Below are 8,533 nucleotides of genomic sequence, written 5' to 3'. Positions count from 1 at the left end.
ACTGTGAAAAGATTTCACAGACTTCATCTCAGATATATTAGTCTCACACTGACTGAGTAAGTCAGAGTTAAAGTGATTCAGCATTGTGATATCTATAAAAGCTTGTTTCAATTCTGCAAATATCTGTATAATATCTTAAGTAAGAGTAAACAGTTCTGTTTTTCTGTCTTTCACACTTTTCTTTAACAGATCTGTAAGAGAGACAGTAATCTGTGAATATGTATGAATAAATCATCTGTAGAAATTCACAAATTCTAGAAATATCTGCATCTTGTGATATATCTGCAGCATAAGCCAGTTTTCAATAATAAAGACTCAGCTTCTATTCATTGAAATGCTATTCATCTCAATAATATAATCTAAGAAATTAATCTCCTGCATGTAGAATGAGCATTTTTCAGTATTTGTATAGAGTTAATACTGTCTCAAGTAACTCAATACTTCTCAAACATGAGTATCATATTCTTTCTTCATTTTCAAGAAGATTAGAATGTCATTCAGATATACTATGCAGAAGATATTGACAAGACTCTGCAGTGTCTTATTTATATAGATCTGAAAGATGACTGAAGTGTTACAAAGATCAAAAGATAAAACAAGATATTTAAAATTGCTGTACTTGATATGAAAAGCTGTTTTTCAAATATTATCTTCATTAACTCTGATTCTATGATAGATATTCTGTATATTAATCTTTGAGAATATCTTTACTTCAGATAATCAATCAATCATCTTGTCAATTAACAGTAATAAATAGTAATTCTTAATTATCATCTTATTGAGGCCTCTGTAGTCTATACATAGATGTAGTCTACTGTTCTTCTTGAGTATAAAGAGTATAGATGTCTCTGCTGAACTCTTTGATAAGTATATTCAGGTCTTTGATTGCACTTTCTTAAGATATTTACATAGAACATTCAATTCCTTTACAGATAAGTTATAAAGAGGCTTATACAGTACTGTTGTATTATCTTCAAGATAAATCTTATATTGTATCTTGATATTAGAAAACTTCACTGCTTCTCTTTTCAAAAAGATATTCTTATAATCTATAAAGAGATGTTGTATACATTCATCTTCAATGACAGATACTACTGCTAATTTTGCAGTGAGAGTGATAGCTTTTTCATCTATTCTCAAGTTTTAGTTACCTGCTACACAGTATATTAACTTTATCTTTTTCTTAAGATTCTTCTAATAAAACTCTTCAGATTTCTCTATCACTGTCTCTTCATTAGTGAGATAATACTGTCACATCTGAGTAACTCAGTCAATGAGAGAATTGTTTTCTCTCAATTATAGAAGATTTAGAATAACATTCTCATCTATAATATTAACTGTGTGAAGAAGCAGACTGCTCTTCTTAAAGATTTCTTCTAAGTCTGTGATCACACACTTCACTTAAATTATGTCAAAATGATAGCATTTTATTTTATCAGTAAATTTCACATGATTTGATGAGTCTATCTTCTTTCAATTCTTCATCAAAGAAAAGAAATAGAATATGAAGTTAATATCTATTTCAGAGTTAAGTAGACATCTCACTGATATCTTCTCATTCAGAGTATGTATTATAATTGTATCATAAACTCAGAGATATAAGAATTATTAATTCTTTATTTCTTTCTCTTTCTTATCTTCTACAGATACATTTGTCAGAAGAGAAGTTAACTTTGAAAAGATATTTTCTTGATTTCTTTTCTTCTTTAGCTTCTTATAATCACTGACATAGTAATTATCAGCTTCACAGTTAAAACAGAGATTTTTATTAAATCTTTTTTAATATTTCTTTACAGTGAGTGAAGAATCAGAATACTTGAAATTCTTCTTTACTTTCTCTACACTGATGCTGTCACAGCACTGTTTAGATTCTATTATTAATTACTTAGAAGAGATTTTATTAATCTTTTTCTCAGAGAATTGATTATTCAAATAGATCTGAGAAGCCAGGTTGACAAGCTTAGTATAATTAATTGATGAACTCTGATACTGTGATATCATTGTCTGCACCTTGTGAGTCAGCTTTATGAGATAAAGCTGTGTCTTTAATTGATTCAAATCATTGATTAATTCCTCTTAATATTCTTCAAATCTTGCATTGAAATTAGAAGAATTCTCATCATCTTATTAGTATAATAAGTTGAACTGCTGCACTGCTGTGAAGCTGCAGTTGCAGTGATCTTTGATTTGATTCAGTAGAAAGTTCTTGAATTCTTTTTAAGTCATTGCAGCATCAGTATGCTCAAGCTCTCTCTTCTTAATAACTCAAGTAGTTGCAGAGATGTCTTTAAGAAGATTGATAATGTATATTACTCATATCTTATGAGTATTATACTGGCTCAGATTAAGGTGAAATTTCTGTTCAAGAGTATGAATAAAGCTGTGAAATTCAGACAATATGTTTCTCTTATATCTCAGAGAATCTCTGATCTTAATCTCTCTATCTTCATAATAGATGTAGATGTGTAGAGACCGCGGCAGTGACAGAGCAGTTGAAGAACTCATGTCAAAGTATATGACAGATTCAGAAATCTCAGATTTCTACTGAGATAGAGATGTACACACTCTAGAAAATAATGTAGAGTTTTTCTTAGAGAGTAAGATTAAGTCAGTCTCAGTATGAGTGTATGAGATTATATCAGTCTGTTAGAGCTTGACTGATTCAAACTTGTAATCAGATTGAGTGATTTAAATTGTAATATACTAAAACTGAAGTAATGACTAGTCAGCAGCATTATATAGAAATAGTTGTTTAAGAAGCTGTATAAGTAAGCTTGACTATCTTGCTTAAATAGTGAGCTTATAGACTACAAGATTATTATGAGAATATCACAGATATGATACTTAGTATACTAAGAAGATTATATAAGAAATGCAGTAACTCTTGTATATATTTCAGTAGAAGAAAAATGAATCACTGACTTCTTTAGTAAGAAGTCAGTATCTAGCTATTCTATATAGACAATGAGCTGATACTCTTCTTTCATTTCATGAGTGAGAATAACTGAAGTGATATCTCAGCAGTATCTCACTGCTAAGAAAGAGTAATCTGCTGATCTTATATAGAAGTAAGGTTCTTATATTCATCAATTAGATCTTTCTATGATATATCTGAATAATGTCATAGAGTGGTTGAAAACTGGTTCAGATGAAATGAAATCATCCGCATGAAAGCAATAAGTCATGTGAAACCGCAGCGGAGCCTTGGCGCGGCCAGAGGCGTGATAACATATAATAAGCTGATACTCTTCTTTCATTTCATGAGTGAGAATAACTGAAGTAATACCTCAGTGATGCCTCACTGTCAAGAAAGAGTAATCTGCTCATCTTGTACAGAAGTGAGATTCTTATATTTATCAATTGAATCTTTCTATGATATATCAGAATAATGTCATAGAGTGATTAGAAACTGATTCAGACAGAATAAAATCATCCGCATAAAAGCAATGAGCCGTGTGAAACCGCAGCGAGGCCTTGGCGCGGCCAGAGATATGACACTTAAATACTATTTCTGAGATTGAAATTCTGAAGAGAAGAAAGAAAGAAGAAATAGAGAAATAATAAGTTCTTGAAATACAGAAGCTTAAAAAAGTAAGTAAAATTCTTGAAAAGCAGTGTCTGAGTGAGATGAATGAAGAAGTTCTGTTAATTCTTCATACTCAGACTAGATAACTATAGAAGATAATCAAGTTTAAACTTGAGATTTCAAACACAGTTTAAGAAACATTGAAAATTTCTAGTATAATTACTAACTCTTTATTTTGCTCTTCTTTATTTTCTACTTCTTCTTCTTCTTCTTCTTTAAATCAGAAGAAAATATATGCTTAAGTAGCTGAATCTGCTATTTCTAAATCTGCTGTCTTAAAACCTGCTCAAAATTCTGAGAAAACTGAGAAGAATACTACTTATACTTCTATTCATAGAAAAGTAGAGAAACAAATGTAAAAAGAGAAGAACTTTCAAATCTTCAGAAATAGAAGACTTATTCTCAAAGTCTTAAATCAGAATATCTTGCAGAGAAACAAGCTAAATTTAAATCTCATTTTCAGAAGTAGAAATGAAATTAATCAGCAGTTCTTTTCTCAGTTAATAACTGATATTAAAGTTCAAAAATCAGTTCTAACTTTAATTAAGTCATTCTTCTTTGAAAATTTCATCATTCTGACTACAATGTCTAAATTCAGTACAGAATTTCTTATTCAGAATGAGAATCTCTGAAAATCAGCAGTAGAATCTTTATTAAATATAATAATTCTATCTGAGAGAGATGAAAAGTGAGATAAATTCATTCTTTATAATATTTCAGTTGAAATTTTTAACTGTGAAGAAGAAATACTACTTCTTAAAAATAAATTAGAAAAATATAATTCTATTCAACTGAGAAAAGAGTCTGTATAATTAAACTCAATTGAGTTTAGATAAAGCAGAAGAAATGCCTCTGTTCTAATATATATAAAAACACTTGAATAATCAAAGGTCTCTGAAGTAAGAGTAACAGATTTGAAAATGAGAGTTCATGAATACAAAGACTTAAAAATGAATCTCAAAGCTCAAACACAGTGTTCAAACTGTCAAAGATATGAATACTTTACAATCTCTTGTTTCAGAGACTCAAAATATGCATTCTATGCTAAAGATCAGACTGACCGTGTGACCGTGTCTGAAACTAGAATCAAACTTTACAGTTGTCATGTTGTCTAAAAGTATTACTTCTGATCATGATTTGTGTTCATTACATTGATTTCAAATCATGTTATTTCAAATATTAAAGATCTCAGATTCACTTTTCAAATAAAAATCTAGTTCTGAATAAAGAATATGTTTGAATTCTTAGTCACATTTTCATTCTGATTTCATTATTGAGAATGGTATTAAATAAGACTATGAAATCACTTCTCACTTATATAATATCATAACATAGTGCTCATTTGTTAAAAATTCAACAGAGAGTGTTATTAAATATTATTACTTTTCTAAACACAGATTACAATTCATATAATTTTAATTATGAAAAAAATATAAAATACAAAAAAAAAAACAAAAAACAAAAAATAAAACAAAAACAAGAAAAAATCAGAATGAAAAAAAAAGAGAAAGAAAAAAAAAAAGAAAAGAAAAAGAAAAAAATAAAAAATGAAAATAAAAAAAATCAAGATTACAGAGTCATAGTACTCTTAAAATACTTACTTCTCAGAGTCTTTATAATATTTATTATCAACTATGTATCTCTCACAGTGAGAGTAATATAGCTGTGATAAGTCATTATCTTAATATTATCTAATAAATAATCAGTATATATCTGTATAAATGTGAATATTTAGAAAACATACACTTAAAAAGTATGGTCAGAGTGAACTCTGCTGTCACTTGAATAATATTAAGAGTAGAATACTGAAATTGATGATTTCTCTTATTGATTTCACAGATAAGATATATGAAGATGATCTTGAAAAATATAAGATTTTCTGACTTCTGATAAAAACAGATCTCACAGAGAGACTCTATTTTCATAATATCAGAGACTGAGTATTATTAAAAAGTGTTACTTTCATACAATGTATATACACTTACTGCAATGATTCACTCTCTGCATATGTAACTGAGAGTTATAGCTTTCTCATACTGCACAGCTCTCTCTGAGATACTGCTGTTAGTTTGCAACTCATGTAGTCTTCTAATTCAGTACACACTGCATGTATACAGCTCTGTGTGCTGAGACTGTGTTGATTATTATGACCTGGCATGGTACTTACTTTTCACAGGCCATGTTTTATTTGAGAGAGGGAAGAGAAGACATGACTGTGATTTTATTAAGAGAGAATAAATAATTAGTAATATTGAATATAATTTAATTCTTCTATATTTAAAATTTGATTAGTCTATACTCTTTAATTTGAGGGTTTCTAAGAGTGTTTTAATAGTTTTCATATCAGCTTGAACTTAGTGATGAGTTGAAGAAGAAGAGAAAAGAGAGAAGAAAGAAATGAGAATAACTTATCTTTATAATATGAAAATAGAGAATTGCTGTAATTATTCTCTCTAGTAATAAAGATCTGTTTTCTATATATATCTCTAATATAGATTATATAATAACTGCATACAAAGAATATTAACAGTGCATGCATTGAATAAAGATAATATTACTATACAACACTGTAGCTGTTTCTGTACATCTCTGAAAGCTGTTAATATTTTCTTTGTCTTTTTATATTTAATAAGTCAGTAATATATTTCAATGCACTTTCTCTTTTATTATTATCATTATCATTATTATCATCATCATTATCATTATTATCATCATTATTATCACTATTATTACTATTATTACTATCATTATTATTATCATCATTATTATTATCATTATTATTATATTATTTCTAATCATCTCTTCTGTCTTCACCTCTCTTTAACACTCACTGAAATCAATTATGTCATTTCTCTTCAAATATTCTGCGGTTCTGCAGATTACTAAGATGTGTGAGCATCATCACAGATTGAAGAGAGAGAAGAAGAAGGCATTTAAGTAAGAGAAGACAGATTATAAGACATGTTATAATGTCTTGAAGAGACTCTGTAAGAAAGTAGAATAATAATGATTTTAAGTAACACTTCTGATAGATTTTCACTGAACTAAGTATAGAAATAATACAGATGATGTTACTCATAAGAGATTGAAGAAGAAGACAGTGAAGAGTCTTATACAGTAGTAATGAAATCAGAAGAAGTTCTGAGAATAATTTAAGTTCAAGATGAAGAGAGAAAGAGAGGAGAAGAGTGTTACTATAAATAAATGATAATAGAAAAAGATTGAGAGAGTGTTGAAGTAGAAGACAAAGAAGTTAAAACTGATAAGTTTTTTATTTATTAAGAGATAATAATTTTTAATAACACTTCTGTTCTCTAATTGATTAGCAGAAGCTGGCAGAGAAGAAGAGAATTGAGATCTTATTCAGATCTCAAATGCACTTCATAATTCAGAATATTTAAAAGACAGCTCTACTCTCTGAGCATGTCAATCTGCTTACTGCTGAGATGAAATCTGAGACAGCAGATCAGAAAATGCAGGATTTTGAGATGCAGATTAATCTGACTAAGAGAAAGCAGTGAGAACTCTTCTCTGAGAAGACAGTGAAGAGAGATTTTAAGATGATTATTATCTCAGATGAGGAGGAGAAGAAGAAGAAGAAGAATAAGAAGTAAATTATGAAGAATGATAAGAAGAATAAGAAAGAGAAGAAAGATAATAAGTAGAAAAAGTTTTTTTCTTTTTATATTAGTTAGTTATAAGTTCATAATTATTAATAATTGAAATTGATTTTGAGTTTTCAAAAATTATTGTATAAGTTGTAATCAAGTCAGAACTCAGGAATAATATATATATATATATATATATTTAACTATCATGATTCACAAATCACTATAATATATAAGTATCAACATTTTTTCAACATTGATATTCATAATATTAATATATTTTTAATAATATTATCTGATAACATAATTTAGTAACACTCTCTTTCACAATATTAATATATTTCAAGAAATATGACAGAGATTAATCAAGATTGTTTATTTACTTTTATACATTGATAATATTGAATCTGAGTTAGTACTAAAATTATAACTAAGCTAATAAACAAGATTATTTTCTCTTATATTAATTCTTCTTACACATATCACTGACATCAGTGATTAGTTATTAAAAATAAATTATCATCTTTCTCAAATTATTATTATATCTTCTGAATTCACTTCTTTCACTTCTTTTACTTCTATTAAAGATTTACAAACTCTTCAAGAAATCACTGTGAATTACAAAGTTTATGTTATTTACAATTCAATACAGAATACTCTCTTTCAATTATAATAAATGATCACTTCATTCTTCACATCTGATTTCAGGTCATGAAATTTATAAAAAACTTAACACAAACACTGAGATGAACTATGAAATAATTATCAACAGATTGTACTATAGATTACTGAAGAGTTATCTCTCTGCTATAATAACTGCAACTTCATTCAGAAACATTTATCATGAACTGATTATAACTCTGAAGGAATTTTCTGACATCTGAAGTCATCAGAATGCAGATAATAAAAGAAAAATAATCAGAAAATTACTACTAAGCTGATAAGTTACTCTATCAGATAATAATTTTTGATAACACTAACTTTCTAATTTGAAGAAAATCATGTGAAAACAATCACATATCAGTACTCTGATTTCATAACTCTTATCTGATAACTTCTGTGAATAATTACTTTATATATGTATATCTTTGAATCTTTCTGTTCAATCAATTGAAAACTCTGAATTCTGAACACTTCTTTATTATTATTATTATTATTATTCTTCAATTATAGATGTATGCAGTCAGAGACTATGACATCTACCTGAGAACTTTTAGTTCTCAGGGTTTTTCCTATATCTGTAAAGTTAACTATTATACATTCATCAATTTCAGATATGCAAAATCAGAAAATTCCAGCTCAGAATACAAAAACCGTTTACAAATTGCAGTGTTTTAAC

The sequence above is a fragment of the Blastomyces gilchristii genome (genome assembly GCF_000003855.2).
Source record: "Blastomyces gilchristii SLH14081 genomic scaffold supercont1.1, whole genome shotgun sequence".
Classification (NCBI taxonomy): Eukaryota; Fungi; Ascomycota; class Eurotiomycetes; order Onygenales; family Ajellomycetaceae; genus Blastomyces; species Blastomyces gilchristii.
The sequence above is the reverse complement of the archived record's forward strand: the minus strand, read 5'-3'. Positions refer to the sequence as shown.